Source organism: Calypte anna, chromosome 10 (assembly GCF_003957555.1).
Source record: "Calypte anna isolate BGI_N300 chromosome 10, bCalAnn1_v1.p, whole genome shotgun sequence".
Lineage (NCBI taxonomy): Eukaryota > Metazoa > Chordata > Aves > Apodiformes > Trochilidae > Calypte > Calypte anna.
Window position 1 is genome coordinate 2,325,295 of NC_044256.1, and position 15,838 is coordinate 2,341,132.

The window sequence follows — 15,838 nt, forward strand, 5'->3', positions numbered from 1 at the left end:
TTGCCAGCATCTTTGCTGCCCTGGCCAGCTTTGTGCTGGGTGAGCTCCCTGTAAGCAGGACTGGGGTCTTGGGCCTCTGGCTGTTTTTCCTCTGGTGAAGCTGCCCAGAGAAGAGGGGCAAACCTGTAAGGAGGGCAAGAAACACTGTCTCTGTGTTTGGAGGGTAGAAATGGAGGAGTTATTATTGTGAGAGGAAGGCAGTGTTTATCTTGGGTGCAGGTTAGAGCCTTGGGCTTGTTTGATCTGCAAGAGTGTCCTGGTCTGAGAGGAGCAGGAGAAAAAGGTGCCTGGGATAGGGCAGTGTCAGGTGCTGATGTGGCAGTGAGGATGGGGAGCAGCTGTGCCCCTGGGATGGAGAGGATGGTTCAGGTGGCTCAAGTGGGCTACTGACAGTATTCCTTCCCATGGTGCTCTGTATGAAATGGGTCTGAAAAGAACCCCCTGGTGGCTTTTCTGGCTGGTGTGTTGTTTGGGTTGGGGCCTGTTTGTTTTGTGCTGCATGCTGTACTTCTGCTGCTGTTCCTTGTTTCTGTGCTGTAGAAGAACAGAGTTCATGGAGACGGGTTGTCTTCTGCCTTGCCAGTTAGGACCAGTTTGGTTGCTGTAAGGCTGTCACTTGGGGCCTGTCACTTGGACCCTGGGCTTGGGCAGCCCTATCTGCTGATGAGTCCAGTGGGGGACAAGTGTGGTGGAGCCAGAATTACCAACTGAGGAGGCAGTTTCCATATTTAGCTGTGTTGTACATCTTTGTAATTCACTATTGCCATTTCATGAAATTTGTGCTACTGCTTTTTTTGCAGTCTTTGAGTCTCTCTCCCTCATCCCCTTTTTCCTCTTCCCCTAGGAAGTAAGTGGGAGATTTAACCAGGGGAGAAACGCTCTGATTTTCCCTTAAAGGGATAGGGGGACCCAGCCAAGGAGGGGAACATCCTGTAAGCAGGATTGTGCATGTCCCCTGTGCATAAGGTGAGGTGCTGGGACAGCCTGGTTAATAAAGGCTCATCCTCACTGTTGCCCCACTTGCTCTATCTGATACAATTTCTTCTTTAAAGCTCTTTAATCTGTTTCTTCTTGACTAGGGGTGTTGGGCAAAGGGCATTGGCTTTGTGTTGTCTTACCCCACTGGTCTGTTCTGCAGTAAGCTGGGCAGTGGCTCTACCAGGTTACCTGTGGCAATAGGTACTGAACCGAGTTACAGTTTGGTTCTAATATTTTTAAATGGGAAATGACACATCCTCCCTTCAATCCAACCTGAGTCCATCAGATTTTAGAGGTTTTAGAAATGCCTGTCCCTGTTTCTATGTATTAATTATTGTTAATAAGCTGCAAAGGTGGTCTGATATCAGTAGGCATAGATGCAGCTGTTGGAATTGTAACACAAGTATGGCCTCCACGTGAGCTTTGAGAGTGGCTTTTACTGATGTGCCTTGGCCAGTAGTGGCCCAGGGCACTGTTGTGTCAGAGCCTGCAAGAAGCAGTGCTGCTTCCCCCTCCTGACCCAGGGGGACAGGGAGTGGGGGTTTCGGATCAATTCCCCCCAGGTTGCCCCTGTGGTCAGGCAGAGAGGAAAGGCAGCTGAGCCCTGTGCTACAGAAGGCACAACAAAGATGGAGCGTGTGGGAGAGAGCTCTGATGAAGGGGAGAGATCAAATCCTGTCCAAAGGGTGAGGAGAGAGTCTTCTGTGAAAGCTTGAGCAGCAAGTGCTTGTGAGGCCGCTCTTCCCTCCCTCATCACAAGAGGAGGAATTAGATTTGGAGAAACAATCCTTTTTCCTGAAGGGCTTGTGAAATGTCCAGAAGACTTTGGCTGGCATGATGTAGCCCATCAGTGTTGTTTTTGAAGCAACAGAGGCTCCCCCCTTCCTATTCAGAACCTGATCCATCAAGTAAAGAGCTGAGGAGCCATCAGCAAAACTCTCTTGCCTTTCAACAGTCCCATGTGGCAGTGTGGAATTCTGATGGGGAGTGGAGATGAGCTGTGGACTGTCATGTCTTCAGTGAAGTACCAGCACTGCTGAGCACTGCTGTGCCTGACATGCTGGAACTTGAGTATGGAGTCCAAGGGAACACAATGGTTCACCAGGACTGATGTTGCTCGTGCATTTTTTTTTTCTCTTCCCTCAGCAGCAGAGTGCATCCACTGCACAAGGACCTGAGAGCACCAGGGCACAAGCAGCGTGAAAGCCCCCCCAGCCCAACCATCTGCCATGGACTGGTCCAAACTGCAGTGGAGAAGGGTGGAGGTTCAGAGCATCTGTAGGACATGGATGATGACACTGTGTGGGGAAACACAGAAGAGGACTTCTTTCAAGAAAGGTGAGAACTTCATGTCCCAGACTTCATGCTGCTGCCTGCAATGCCAATCTGGGCCTAGAAAGGCAAATTTGGTGGCAGCCTGGGATCCCAGAGGGGAGTGGGTCAGAGACTGGAGCTAATTGGGAAAGTAACCTAAGAGCTGACTGAGCCACAGAGCACAGTGCAGAGTGGGTCTGTCCCCTTCCTTACCATGCAGCAGCCTCTGCCATCATGGCTTGGTAAAAAGCACCCTGAAATCAAGGGGTGGGGAAAGGTTCAAAATCCGGGACAAACATTTAGCACAAGCCCTCTGGTTAGTTAAGAGCAGGGGCTGGATCAATGGAGCCAGCCCTGGCCAGTCTGCTGTTCTACAGACAGGGGAAGGGGATGAGGTCCCTGCTGTAAGGGAGAGGAACCTCCTGGGACAAGCTGTGTGGATTTCTTCACCCCTGGGCAAAGGCAACACCACTTGTGGGGTCTTGTCTGCTCAAGCCCCTGGGCGTTCCCTGGAGAGTGATGCCAGCACACCGGGGATCACAAAGAATTTTAAAATAACCACCTGAAGCTCTATTCCTCAGTTTATGCTGTATTTATTGATAATTCTGCCAAAACCAGGCTAGCCCAGTTCATACAGAGCAGAACGGGTCACACAGGGTTCTAATGATTTTGCAAAATAAACAGATTTACTTTTACGGAAAAGCTGACCTTAGCTGAGGCTTTAAATAGGAAGGCAATTCAGAAGGACTGGGTACAACCTCAACTTGTGAGGGGGAAAAAATGAGGGACTTTTTGGAGACATGATGGACAAGAATGCCACCTTCTGGGAAATTCCGATGTTTACTTGATGTTAGTTCTAAAATACGGTCGGTAAACTTCGGGTTTACATTGAATTTCTGTGTTATTCTGGGGAAGAACAGACCTGAGTTTAAAAGAAAGACAAACAAACCCAACAGACCCTCCCTGCTTCTGCCATGGAAATAGTGGTTTGAAACATCTGGGATTTTATGTTTGTTTTCTTTCAGATCTTGATGGGAACAGGGCTTGGAGGAACGTCACCTGCCCCAGCCTCTGTCCCCCTCTCATGAAAGCATCTGAGAGGCCTCCTCTGTCCCACCAGAGACCCCCCCAAAACTGCCCATTTATTCACCTGAGAAGGAGGGGAAGTGACAATGACTCTGAAATATTTTTTTATACTTAACTTTTCTTTAACCTTCCTTGTTTCTCTGTTTCCTAAGGGAAAATGATGCTGTTTTAGCTGGAATAAATGCAGGGTCCCATTAAGTGCTGTATAAATGATGTAAATTGCATCTTAACTGTTGAGCTCTGCAAGTTTTAACCCCTTTGGCATTTTTTTTTTTGGGGGGGGGGTGGATGTCTCAGATGATGGCACCTCCCCAGGGGGAAGAAAATAGCCCAAAATTGGCGGTGCTGCCCGGGCTGGGGTGCTTGACCCCTCTTTTTGAGGCAGCTGCCAGACTGGGATACTTCTGTTATTTTGGGGGAGCAAAAGTGCTGGAAATCTTGTCAGCTTCACGGGGTGGAGGTTGTTCCCTCCCTTTGGCTCTGAAAACTAAAGAGGGAGCCCTTGAGGTGACTGGAAATCTTGTTTTATTGTCATTTTCACGGGCTTTCCAGGCAGAACTCATTAAAACACGTGGCTTTGAGGGGTCGGTGTCTCACTGAGGCCAGGAGCAGAGATCTCTCCCGAAAGGTGAGCTCTAGGACAGCCGGGGGCTTCGTCCCGGTGTTGTTCACTCCTGGAGAGCGATGGGCACAGCACGGGGGGGTGCGAAGGAAGGATGCTCCCCCCCGCCACCGGGACAGCCCGAGGGCTGCGGGACACGGCCACCCGCTGAGTGACAACACCCTGCGTGCTGCGGGAGCCACAGCCCCGCACCGCCTCATGCTCCCCCCGACACCCCCGTCCCAATGCAACCGCCCCTTTCGGGCGCAGGCGGTGGTCCCAGGATGGGAATCCTGGGAGGAAAGGACCAGGCCAGGCCCAGAAGGGACAGGAAACGGGAAGGAGCAGGAGCGACCTTGGCGGGTCCGGGGCTGCGGTGTCGCCGTCCCGTCCGGAGAGGCGGGGGCGGCCTCAGGACCTCAGTGAGTGGGGCCACCCCCAGCCTGGGGAAGGGGCGCCGGGGGTCGCGAGGAGGTCCTGGACCGAGCCCGAAGGCTCCGGGGGGCGGCAGTGGCAGCGGCTCCCCGGGAAGAGGGGGTCCTGTCTCGGGGTGGCTGCCGGGCACAGGCCGAGGCCCGGCTGGGGCGGCCTGGAACTGCCCCGGGAACGGGCCCAGACACCGCTGCCCCTGCCCGCCCCGCGCTCTCCGGGCCTGTCCCGGTTCCGCTGACACCCGCGGCCGCAGATCCCGGCGGTCCCGGCCCCGGGGGCTTTGCTCCCCCCCAGGTCCGCAGCGGCTGTTGCAGCCCCTGCCCCGGGCTCTGCCTCTCAGCCCCGCTCCCCTGCTCAGCTCGGCTCTCCCAGCCCCACGGCAGGGTTGAGTTCAGCCCCAGCTCTGCAGGTTTCATGTCAGCTCCAGCCCCACAGCAGTGATTTCAGCTCCAGCCCTGCACTCTTCAGCTCGGGGATGTCTCAGCTCCAGCTCTGCAGTGTTTCAGCTCTATCTCTGCACCACTCCAGCCCCATAGTCAGTGTTTCAGCCCCACAAGCTTTATTCCAGCTCTGCCATGTCTCAGCTCCAGCCCTACATTCTTTATTCCAGCCTCTGCCCCACATTTTATTTCAGCTCTTGCTCTCCAGGATCTATCCCAGCCCCACAAGATTTCAGCTCCAGCCCCACAAGCTTTATTGGAGCTCCAGCTCAGAGAATCCTGATCCACTGCGGGTGTCTCAGCTCCATTCCTGCACTCCTCAGCTCGGGGATGTCTCAGCTCCAGCTCTGCACCACTCCAGCCCCATGGTCAGTGTTTCAGCCCCACAAGCTTTATTCCAGCTCTGCAGTGTTTCAGCTCCACCCCCACACCCTGATTTCAGCTCCAGCCCCACAAGCTTTATTGGAGCTCCAGCTCAGAGATTCCAGCCCCACTCTGGGATTCTCAGCTCCAGCGATGCAGCATTTTCAGCTCCATCTCTGCACCACTCCAGCCCCATGGTCAGTGTTTCAGCCCCACAAGCTTTATTCCAGCTCTGCCATGTCTCAGCTCCAGCCCTACATTCTTTATTCCAGCCTCTGCCCCACATTTTATTTCAGCTCTTGCTCTCCAGGATCTAACCCAGCCCCACAAGATTTCAGCTCCAGCCCCACAAGCTTTATTGGAGCTCCAGCTCAGAGAATCCTGATCCACTGCGGGTGTCTCAGCTCCATTCCTGCACTCTTCAGTTAGGGGATGTCTCAGCTCCAGCTCTGTTGTGTTTCAGCTCCAGCTCTGCACCACTCCAGCCCCATGGTCAGTGTTTCAGCCCCACAAGCTTTATTCCAGCTCTGCAGTGTTTCAGCTCCACCCCCACACCCTGATTTCAGCTCCAGCCCCACAAGCTTTATTGGAGCTCCAGCTCAGAGATTCCAGCTCCACTCTGGGATTCTCAGCTCCAGCGATGCAGCATTTTCAGCTCCATCTCTGCACCACTCCAGCCCCATGGTCAGTGTTTCAGCCCCACAAGCTTTATTCCAGCTCTGCAGTGTCTCAGCTCCAACCCCACACTCTTTATTGCAGCTCCAGCCTCTGCCCCACATTTTATTTCAGCTCTTGCTCTCCAGGATCTATCCCAGCCCCACAAGATTTCAGCTCCAGCCCCACAAGCTTTATTGGAGCTCCAGCTCAGAGAATCCTGATTCACTGCGGGTGTCTCAGCTCCATTCCTGCACTCCTCAGCTCGGGGATGTCTCAGCTCCAGCTCTGCACCACTCCAGCCCCATGGTCAGTGTTTCAGCCCCACAAGCTTTATTCCAGCTCTGCAGTGTTTCAGCTCCACCCCCACACCCTGATTTCAGCTCCAGCCCCGCAAGCTTTATTGGAGCTCCAGCTCAGAGAATCCTGATCCACTGTGGGATCCACAGCTCCACTCCATCTCCTCTCCTGCCCGCTGCCTCCAGCCGAAGCTGCTCCCGGCTCTGCCGCAGCGCCGGGGCTGTTGACAAGGACACAAATCACTCCCTGTCCCCACTGCAGTGTCACCGAGCTGACAGCACAGGGCCAGGCCTGGGGGGCACGGGGCAACTCCCGGCCCCGGGGCTCCAGGGCCCAGCGCTGGACACGCAGCACTTGGCCACACCGGGATGGCTGAGCCGGATCTGTCCCCCAGCACCCAGCGGGAACCCCCCCCACCCCCAGCAGCCCCCGGGAAAGGCGGAGGCACCACCCGCAGTGCTGGGGAGGAGGCAGCGCCCCCACCACCAACCCTTGCTTGCCCTTCTTTGAACTTCATTACACTTCAGTCACTGTAACACCCGGGGTTTGTAATGACACCAGACAACAAGACCCAGGAACTGCGGCCTCGACCCCCGGGACTCCCCTCCGGCCGAGAGAACCCCAGCACTGCCGCAGCCCCTCGCCCTCGGGGAGCAGCCGGCCGGACTCGCGCCGCTCCCCAGCACCCGAGCCGGGGATGCCCCGGCCCCTCCCTTCCCGGCTCCGCCCACCCGAGCAGCGGCCCCCGCGCCCTCCAGCGCTGCGCTGCCCGTCCCCTCCCGAACCGCCCCGCCCCGCTCCCCGCCCACTCACGGTCGCCTCAGAGTGGCAGCACCGGCGCCGCCTTCTCCGCAAAGCCTTATATAGACCCAGGCCCCGCCCCTCCAGGGGCCACAGCCAATCGAGAGCCAAGGTAGCACTGGGTCCCGCCCAGCACGGTCCGGTCGGCTCCGGTCGGTCCGCAGAGACACCGGGAACCCGGCCGCAATGCCGGATCCAAAACAAGGAACGGGATTGGGCGGGGCCGGGCGCTGTGCCGGGCCGCGATTGGCTGTGGCGCCGGGGGGGGCGGGGCCGAGGGGCGGGCGGGCAGCCCCGGTTCTGGGGGGAGGCGGCGGGCGGGGGGAGCTGGGGCAGGCATAGAGCCCGCACCAACCAGAAAGCTGGGCTGCTTTCCTGACAGCGCTCCAAGCGCCCTCTGGAACGATGGCTCAAGGGGAAGAAAGACATTTATTGCCCGGGAGCCGCCTGGCGAAAGGCGGCGGCCGAGTTGGATCAAGTCCTGGGGGTTTGGTTGGTTAAAGGGCTGTGAAAAGGGGCAGACAGCAGCCTCGGCACCTCAGGAATATCCTCTGAGAGCCCAGGAATCACAAGCAGAACCCACCTGGCCTTGGTCACGCCGCTGTCTGCTCACTGTAATTCTCTGAATGGAGCACTTGCTGTCTGTAGAGATTCAAGGGCAGGGATCGACACCCTTAGTGTTGCTCTCCTGCTGGCTCCAGGCTCAAAACTGCTCATCATCTGCTCTCCATGAGACAGCCACCTCCTTGTGCCCCATGTTCATGGGATCCTTAGACCATCCTTATCCTGACCTCTATAAACAAATCCTACACTACTGCAAGCTGCTGCATTGCTTTGCACCCCCAGCTCCCATTTCCCCCTCCCCTATTTTGGCAGTCACATTCTTCTACCTGCTCAGTAAATTGTGCAGCCACACCGAGGTCTCGGGTAGCAACGGGACCCCAAAATTCTCCTGAAGGGATGCCATGGCCCTGCAGCTCGTCAGGGACTCCTCAGCCGTGCTGGAGCTGGTGGGGTGTGTGCGTGTGGAAGTGCCCGAGAGGAGAAACGGGGAGCAGAGGCGTGAATCGCAAGCTGGGAGTGTCACAGGGCACGTTTGAGATGCAGACAAGGCAGAGTGGATACAGAAAAAAAAAAACCCAAAGCCCAGCAGCCTGCCCTCTGCTTCCCGCCCTCTGCCTTTGGAAGCAAAAGGCTGTTTCTTGCTACAGCGGTCAGTGCAGAGAGCTGGCTGGGCATTTGCTTTGCCACCAAGCTAGATGAGAAAGGGAGAGATTTCTGCGCTGTTTCTCTCGAGTGGCCCGTCTGAAGGCGGGCAGAAGCGATACCTCCCGGGACTTGAGCCCTGGCAGTGCGGGACAGGGACACTGGAGGGCAGCGGTGACTTGCTGGTGACCGAGGCTGCAAAGCAAAGCGCAGCCCAGCGCTGGCTTCCCCGCTCAGCTCCTTTCTGCCCGGGGACACCCGGAGCCCCCCTGGCTGGAAAGGCCGTTCCCCCCTCCGACCTGCAGCGCATTCAAACCTCCCTCGTCCTCCCCTGCTGCCCAGCCCCCCGTGTCCAGCCCTGCCTGCAAAGCAGAGCCCCGCAGCAGCCCCGGCCATGAGCAGCCGGGCCGGGCACTCGGGCTGATGCCCTGCAGCTGGGCAGGGGCCGTGTCCTGGGGGTGGGGATGGGAAACTCCTGGGCCGGGGGGCACAAAAGCTGCCGTGAGCACAGCCCCTCCTGGGTTCCCGTTCCTCTTAGCAAACAGCAGCTCCTCTGTGTGGGGCTGGGGACTCAGGGCTCCTTCCTGCAGCAACTTTTCAAGAGGGTCCTTCTGGGGCATCTGAGAGGAAGTGAAAAGCAGGACTCTGATACGAATGGTGATTGAAACCTCTTGAGTCTGAGGCCTAAATCCTGGAGCTCTTCAAGGTGAGGTGTGATGAGGCTCTGAGCAAGCTGAGGATCTAGTTGTGGATGTCCCTATTTCTTGCAGGGGGGTTTAGATTACATGACCTCTAGAGGTCACTTCCAACTCAAAGGAATGTCTGAATCAGCAGCTGTGTAGCTTGCCTGGTAGCAAGCCTCTGGAGAAGGCAAGAATATGATGCAGCTTCTGTTGGAAGGCAGGTTTGGCATTGAGAGAAGCAAGGTCAAGGGACTTGGTCAAGAGATGCAGTTCTTGGGAATTAACTGGCAAGATGGATGCAGCCCCATGCCTGTGGATGTGGTGACCAAGGTAACAGCTGTGTCTGCCTCTGTCAGGAAGGAGGAGACAGAGGCTGCCTTGGGTGTTGTGTGTGTCTGGAGGATGCCTGTTCCATGGGACAGTGACGTGGTGAAGCCTCTCTCTAGAGTCCCTCAGAAAAGAAACTCTTTTGTATGGGGCCCTGAACAAGCTGGGGAGAGTCTGGCAGACAGGTCCACAGGAGACTGGCCAGGGATGACTGGAAACCCATCCCAGACTTCATGCTGCTGCCTTCAATGCCAATCTGGGCCTAGAAAGTCAAATTTGGTGGCAGCCTGGGATCCCTAGCCTGGGGAGTGGGTCAGAGACTGGAGCTAATTGGGAAAGTAACCTAAGAGCTGACTGAGCCACAGAGCACAGTGCAGAGTGGGTCTGTCCCCTTCCTTACCATGCAGCAGCCTCTGCCATCATGGCTTGGTAAAAAGCACCCTGAAATCAAGGGGTGGGGGAAGGTTCAAAAACCGGGACAAACATTAAGCACAAGCCCTCTGGTTAGTTAAGAGCAGGGGCTGGATCAATGGAGCCAGCCCTGGCCAGTCTGCTGTTCTACAGACAGGGGAAGGGGATGAGGTCCCTGCTGTAAGGGAGAGGAACCTCCTGGGACAAGCTGTGTGGATTTCTTCACCCCTGGGCAAAGGCCACACACAGGGAGGGGTCCCTCCCAGCAGCCTCAGGGAAGAATCCCCACACCCATCTGCCATGGCCAGGAGGTGGCCCCACTTGTGGGGTCTTGTCTGCTCAAGCCCCTGGGCATCCCCTGGAGAGTGATGCCAGCACACCGGGGATCACAAAGAATTTTAAAATAACCACCTGAAGCTCTATTCCTCAGTTTATGTTGTATTTATTGATAATTCTGCCAAAACCAGGCTAGCCCAGTTCATACAGAGCAGAACGGGTCACACAGGGTTCTAATGATTTTGCAAAATAAACAGATTTACTTTTACGGAAAAGCTGACCTTAGCTGAGGCTTTAAATAGGAAGGCAATTCAGAAGGACTGGCTACAACCTCAACTTGTGAGGGGCAAAAAAATGAGGGATGTTTTGGAGACATGATGGACAAGAATGCCACCTTCTGGGAAATTCCGATGTTTACTTGATGTTAGTTCTAAAATACGGTCGGTTAACTTCCATTTTGATCGGAGCAGGATCACTCATGTCCAAAAAGTGGGTAACAAGCCGAGGAGGGCTGACTTAGGATGCTTGAACTGTGCTTGAATGTTTGAATCAAGAGCTGCTGCCCTGGCCATGGGACTGCTGGGACTGCATCCCCTCCTTTTATGCCATCTCCTCCCAAGGCTGAGACACCTCTTCTACACCTTCCCCCCACAGAGCTTGTGCGTGCAGCTCCCCGGGAGCCTGTGTCATAGTTGGGTGTGGATGTTCCAGTGCCTGCCTGTACACCCTGGGTGCCAGGTGACAATGGGACCCCTTTCTTACATCATTGGTGACACCCCTGGACCCCGGGTACCTTCCTAGTGCTGGGGTGGCCCTGGCTCAGTGTCCAAGAGGACAGCGATCAGGCCAGACAGGAGCAGAGAGCTACCTAGGAGCCCTGAGCCATGTCTGGTCTTTTTGTGTCTGGAGAAAGCCGCCTTGGTTCCCAAGAGAACCATGGCAATTCCCAGGGGCTGCTCTGTCCCCAAGAGAGGTAAGAGCCAGGGGCTGGGGCTGGGTGGGAACTGCAGGGTCAAATGTGAGGGCTCATGAAAGGCCTTTGTGGTTTGTCCATCGGGAGCTTCTGCCCAGCCCCTGAGGGCTGGGGTTCTTCACAGGCTGCCCAGGAGCAGAGCCTCACTGCCCCATGCAGAGCCCGTCCCTGACATCTCCCTGCCCCCATGCAGCCCCCTTGGCCCCACGGGCTCTCCCCGCAGGCCGTGCAGCCTTGGGGCCAGCAGCACTGCCACCCCCATGCCCACCCATCATGGCCTCTCCTCCTTCCTCAGGACTGAGCGGAGGTCCGGGAGCCACCTCCGGCTGGCCTGGGTCGAGGATGGGGCGGAAGAGATCAGTCTCCCCGTCCCAGACAAGGTGGTCCAGCTGATGGAGACAGGTGAGTGAGGGGCGTTTGGCTGCTTTGCTGTGCTCCTGCATGGCAGTGGCTGCTGGGCACATCCCTGGCCTCTTCCGTGCCAGTCCCCTCTTTGGATCCCCCTGCCCAGGGCTGGCTCTCTCCTCGGGAGCTGGCACGGGGCTGGGTGCCGGGTAGGGCCCTTCAGTTACTCCTGCCAGCACCTTCAGCTCACTCTCCTCCCTTGCTTTCTTAGATCCCAATCCTGATGCCACCTTCCTTTGGTATTCAGCGGAAGAGGGCCAGGAGATGAGTGCGGATGCTCAGGAAGAGCTAGGAGAGGTACCTACAGAGACTCTCACCTGCCTTGTGCCTGCTCCAGCTGCCCCCACGCTCAAAGATGCCTTCCCAGACAGCTGCCCTCTGGGCAAAGCTGGGGAAAAAAGAAAAAAAAAAAGAAAAGAGAGCCCCATAACCTTCTCTTGTTGCAGGAGCGGGACAAAGAGTGTGTGAGAGATCTGGTAGTCAACCTTTGCCCCTCCACCCTCAGGAGTCTGCAGGATGTCTCGCAGGTCTGGCATTTTCAGAGCAGGTCACAGTTTCCCCTGTGCAAACCCCCCAGGGAGGTTTCTCCCCCAAAGCCCTCTGCACCCTGACGGGTACAGAGGCATATGAAGGAGCAGAGGCTGCAGTGGGAAGGGGCTCTGGCCACCTCCTGGCCATGGCAGATGGGTGTGGGGATTCTTCCCTGAGGCTGCTGGGAGGGACCCCTCCCTGTGTGTGGCATCTGAGGGGATGGTTGCAGCCCAGTGGCAGCACCATCCTCCCCTCTGTTCCCTGCAGACAGAAAAAATCTTGAGGTGCATCCACAGAGAAGTGGAGGAAGTGTGCACGGAACCAGGGCAGTTCCTCCTGAGATCCGTGCTTGGTCTGCTCAGCGAGTGCTGCCCTGAGGAAACAGTTCAGACCCTCTTGAGGATCAGTCCCTCCTGTGACAAGTATGAGCCCCAAGAGCCCTGGGGACTTGCTCCATAGCCCAGGCACAGCACAGTGGCCAAGGCAGCCCTGCTAACAGAGTGTTCTGGCTTGCAGCGCTGCACTGGCCATGTGGGAGATGCTGCTGTCCCTGCCCAGCACTTCAGAGACAGTTCTTGACTGGCTGCTCAGTGTGATCCAGGGCTGGAGACCAATCTGTGCTATCCCATCTGTGAGTGACCAGAGCAGCTCTTGCTCACGACTTCAAGGCAGTTGATGGCTTCACGTGCAGCCCAGGGGCTTTGGCAGTGCCCCAGCAGCTTCCTTGCCCTGAGAGCTGTCCCTGTGTCTTTCTGCAGGCAAGCCAGGTCCTGTACAGGCTCAGCCAGCGGCCCCGCGGCCAGAGGATCCTGGAAGCGCTCTTCCCCAGGCTCCTCATGAGCTTGACCTTCAAACTTTCCCTGGCTGCAGTGATCCTGGGGCGGGAGCAGCCTGGGGCTGATCAACCCGTCCCTTTCGGGTGCGCCATCCCCTTCCCCTGCCATTCCTTCCCCTGGGCCCTCGGCCTGGGCCCCTGCTCTGTGTGTAACCGGACCTTGCTCTGCACACAGGCTGGCAGTGGAGGGCATTAAAGTTCTGCTGCACGCTGCTGGCTGTCAAGGCCATGTCCAGAACATCCAGGAGGAGGGCGGCTGGGACATGATGCTGCAAGCAGACACCCTCGAGAGAGGAATCAGTCTGCTGGCCAGGTGAGAGCCCTTTGTAGGCAGCAGTGCCTCGGCAGCCCCATCCCCGGGGGCAGAGAAGTCCCCAGGCACCCAGGCCCCAGGCGGCAGCCGCAGCGCTGGCCAGGGAGCGATCCGAGTGGCAAGGGGTGCTCCTTGCCTGGGGAGAGAGCAGGGCGCAGTCAGCAGCAAGTGGTGTGGAGGCTGTGGCTGGGGGCAAAGGCGTGTCCTGGCCTGGGCTGGCCTGGCTGGGCTGGGCAGGGCAATCCCAGCAAGGCTTTGCCTGCCCTGCTCACTGCCAGCACTGCTTTTCTTTTCCTGCCCAGAGAGCTGAGGAAGAGCCCAGCTGAGCAGCAACGCCTCCTGTTCCAGCACATGAAGGAGATTCTCACTCACAGGAGGGAATGGCAGACCAACTTTGCCTTGATTTTCTATACTGAGGTAAGCCTGGTGGGAAGCAGTGCCTCTGCCAGATGCTCCTGAAGCCGTCCCTCTGGCACAGGCGGCTGCTGCCAGGTGGGATGACAGTCCCTGGAGCTGGGACAGAGGGCTCTGCTGCCAGTCAGTCCCTGGGGCCTCCATCCAGCCCTTCCTGCTGGGGCAGTGCTCAGCACCCCCACGTGTCCACAGGCAGGGCTGCCCCCCGGAGGGGCTGTGTCAGCCCCCAGGCCCCGACCTGGCAGGGGTAGCCAGGAGCTGCAGAGTGCCAAGGTCCCGCAGCTCTGCCCATCTCTCACCACTGTTGTTCTTTCAGCTGCTGGGCTGCCAGGGCCTTGGAAAGGACTGGAGTGACCTGCGCCTCCTCCACTCCTACCTGAGCCATGGCACACAGACAGTCCGTCTGAGGGCACTCCGGGGCTTGGTGGCACTCGCAGGAGATCCACAGATGGTGAGCGAGGCGTAGTCAGGCGGAGCCGCCTTGGCAGCCTGGGGCTGGGGCAGGGGTAACGCGCTGGCTTGGGCCTGGCTGCGAGGAAGGAGGTGGCTGTCAGCAGAGAGAGGGGTGGCTGAGCAGGGGCCACAGAGCCTTTGCTCTCCTTGCTCTCTCCTTCATCCCCATCGGCACGTGCAGCGCCTGCCGGGAAGCCGGGTGGGAGGCTGGTGCTCAGCACGCAGGGCGTTTGTGCCAGGCTGCTCCTCCACTGCTCCACCCTCACAGCAATTCTCTGTTTCCTCCAGGCAAGAGAAATGCGGGGCAGCTCTCTGGTGGAGAGCATCCTGGCGTGCCTGAAGGATCCATCCAGAGACATCAGGATGGAGGCCTTGCTCTTCTTCTGCACCATGATGGGCCAGCTGAAGAGGAAAGAGGCCAGCCCTGTCGCTCTGATGCTGGTGGAGAAGCTCGCAGCCCTCTTTGGTGATGTAAGGCTGATGTGGGAGCCTGATCCCGTCGAGGGGCATGGGACAAGGACAGCTGCCCTCCAGCCCAGCCCCGCCGGCAGCACTTGGGCAGGGCTGCTGCCCTCCTCACGCCCCTGGGCTCTGCTGGGAGGGCTGCTGGGCTCTGTACCCAGTGTGGCTTCTCCTTGGCCTCAGCCTCTAGAGTTACACTTTGCTGCAGTCACGCTCTCTTCCTTCCTTCCCACCAGGAGTCCAGCCAGGTTCAAGAGCTCTCCCTCAGCCTCTTTGAAGACACCATGAAGGCTGTGGCGAGCAGAGACAAGGCAGAGATGAAGGAGGCGACACGCAGGGTCGTGCTCTCACTCTTCCTGCACGTGAACGCTGAGAGCAGGAGTGTGGCTGAGGTAGAGAGCTGAAAGCTGAGCACCTGCTTTGCCCTTCCTTCCCTCTGCCCCAGCCCTGGCAGCAGCAGCTCATCAGCCCTTGCCCGTTTCTCTTGTGCTGGCTGTGAGAGTGCCATAGCTGAGGTGGTGGCTGCCCCGTGTCCCTGCCTCGGGCATTGAAGCCCGGGCATTCAGGCTCTGTCCCCAGCTGCCTCTTCCCAGAAGTAGCTGGGGACAGCTGGCAGCCTTGCCAAGAGGAGGGGGACAACAGGTCTCCTTCTCTGAGCTGTGGTGCCAGCTCCCACCTGCTGCTGTTTTGCAGGCCTCTGGCAAAGGCCTCCTCATCTGTGCCAAGTTCCTGGGCTGGAGGAAGCTGAAGAGGGTTCTTAAGAAGCAGAAGACCTGGCTGATCGGAGAGACTTTGGTGAGGACAACCCCCAGGTGCCAGGGCCTGGGCTGGACAAGGGATGCCCCATGTGCCCAGGGTGTGGCTGTGCCTGGGGGGGAAGGGGTGGGATGGGCAGAGGGACTGCTCTTGCACACGTTGGGGGTGGGGAAGGGTCTGTGCCAGCCCCATGACATGACCTTGGGCACTCTCCAGCTGAAGCAGGACAGGAGCAGGGTGGAAGATTACGTGTGCTTCAGCCTGCCCTACCTGCGGGACTCCCAGGCCAGCGTGAGATTGGAGGCCATCAGATTCATCGGTGAGCCACAGCCCCCGGGGACCCTCTTCTGGCAGCCCGGCCCCAGCCCCCGGCGCTGCCCTGGCAGGCAGGAGCAGCCCTGTGGCTGTCTCGGGCAGGGCCCTGGCCTCCTGCTGCCCCCTCTGCTCTGCCCTGGCCTGCCCAGGCCTTGGTGGCCGCCTGGCTCAGTGTCAGCAGCTCCCTCGGGGACTTGCTCGGGGCCATCCGTGCGGAGTGCTGGGCAGGAGGGCGTGCGGCCGAGCTGGCCGGGCCGGGGGCTGTGCTGCCGCAGTGCTGGGGAGGGGGAGGTCTGACGGGAGCTCTGTGCACAGGGACTGCTGCGCAGCGCCTGGGGAGGAACGGATCCAAACGGACGATGGAGGTTGTGTGGGATGGTGAGTAGGGTCAGAGGGGTGCTGGTGGGGCAGGGGAGAGAGCCTGGGCAGGGTGCTGGCATTCCTGGCTCTGCTGCTGCAGGGAAAGGAGGAAGAAGCTGTGACTGTCCCATCCCTGCTCCTCCCAGTCA

General features: G+C 58.2%; 2 long non-coding RNA genes across 2 annotated transcripts; both read left to right on the forward strand.

Moving 5' to 3' along the window:
• Positions 1 to 2,134: 2,134 nt before the first annotated feature.
• On the forward strand, positions 2,135 to 3,495 carry LOC115598833. The gene is made up of 2 exons (XR_003987961.1): positions 2,135 to 2,316; positions 3,318 to 3,495. It is a non-coding gene; the product is annotated as an uncharacterized LOC115598833 (long non-coding RNA).
• An 8,213-nt stretch (positions 3,496 to 11,708) lies between these two features.
• Positions 11,709 to 12,626, forward strand: LOC115598834. The gene is made up of 3 exons (XR_003987962.1): positions 11,709 to 11,777; positions 12,049 to 12,412; positions 12,540 to 12,626. It is a non-coding gene; the product is annotated as an uncharacterized LOC115598834 (long non-coding RNA).
• Positions 12,627 to 15,838: the final 3,212 nt, after the last annotated feature.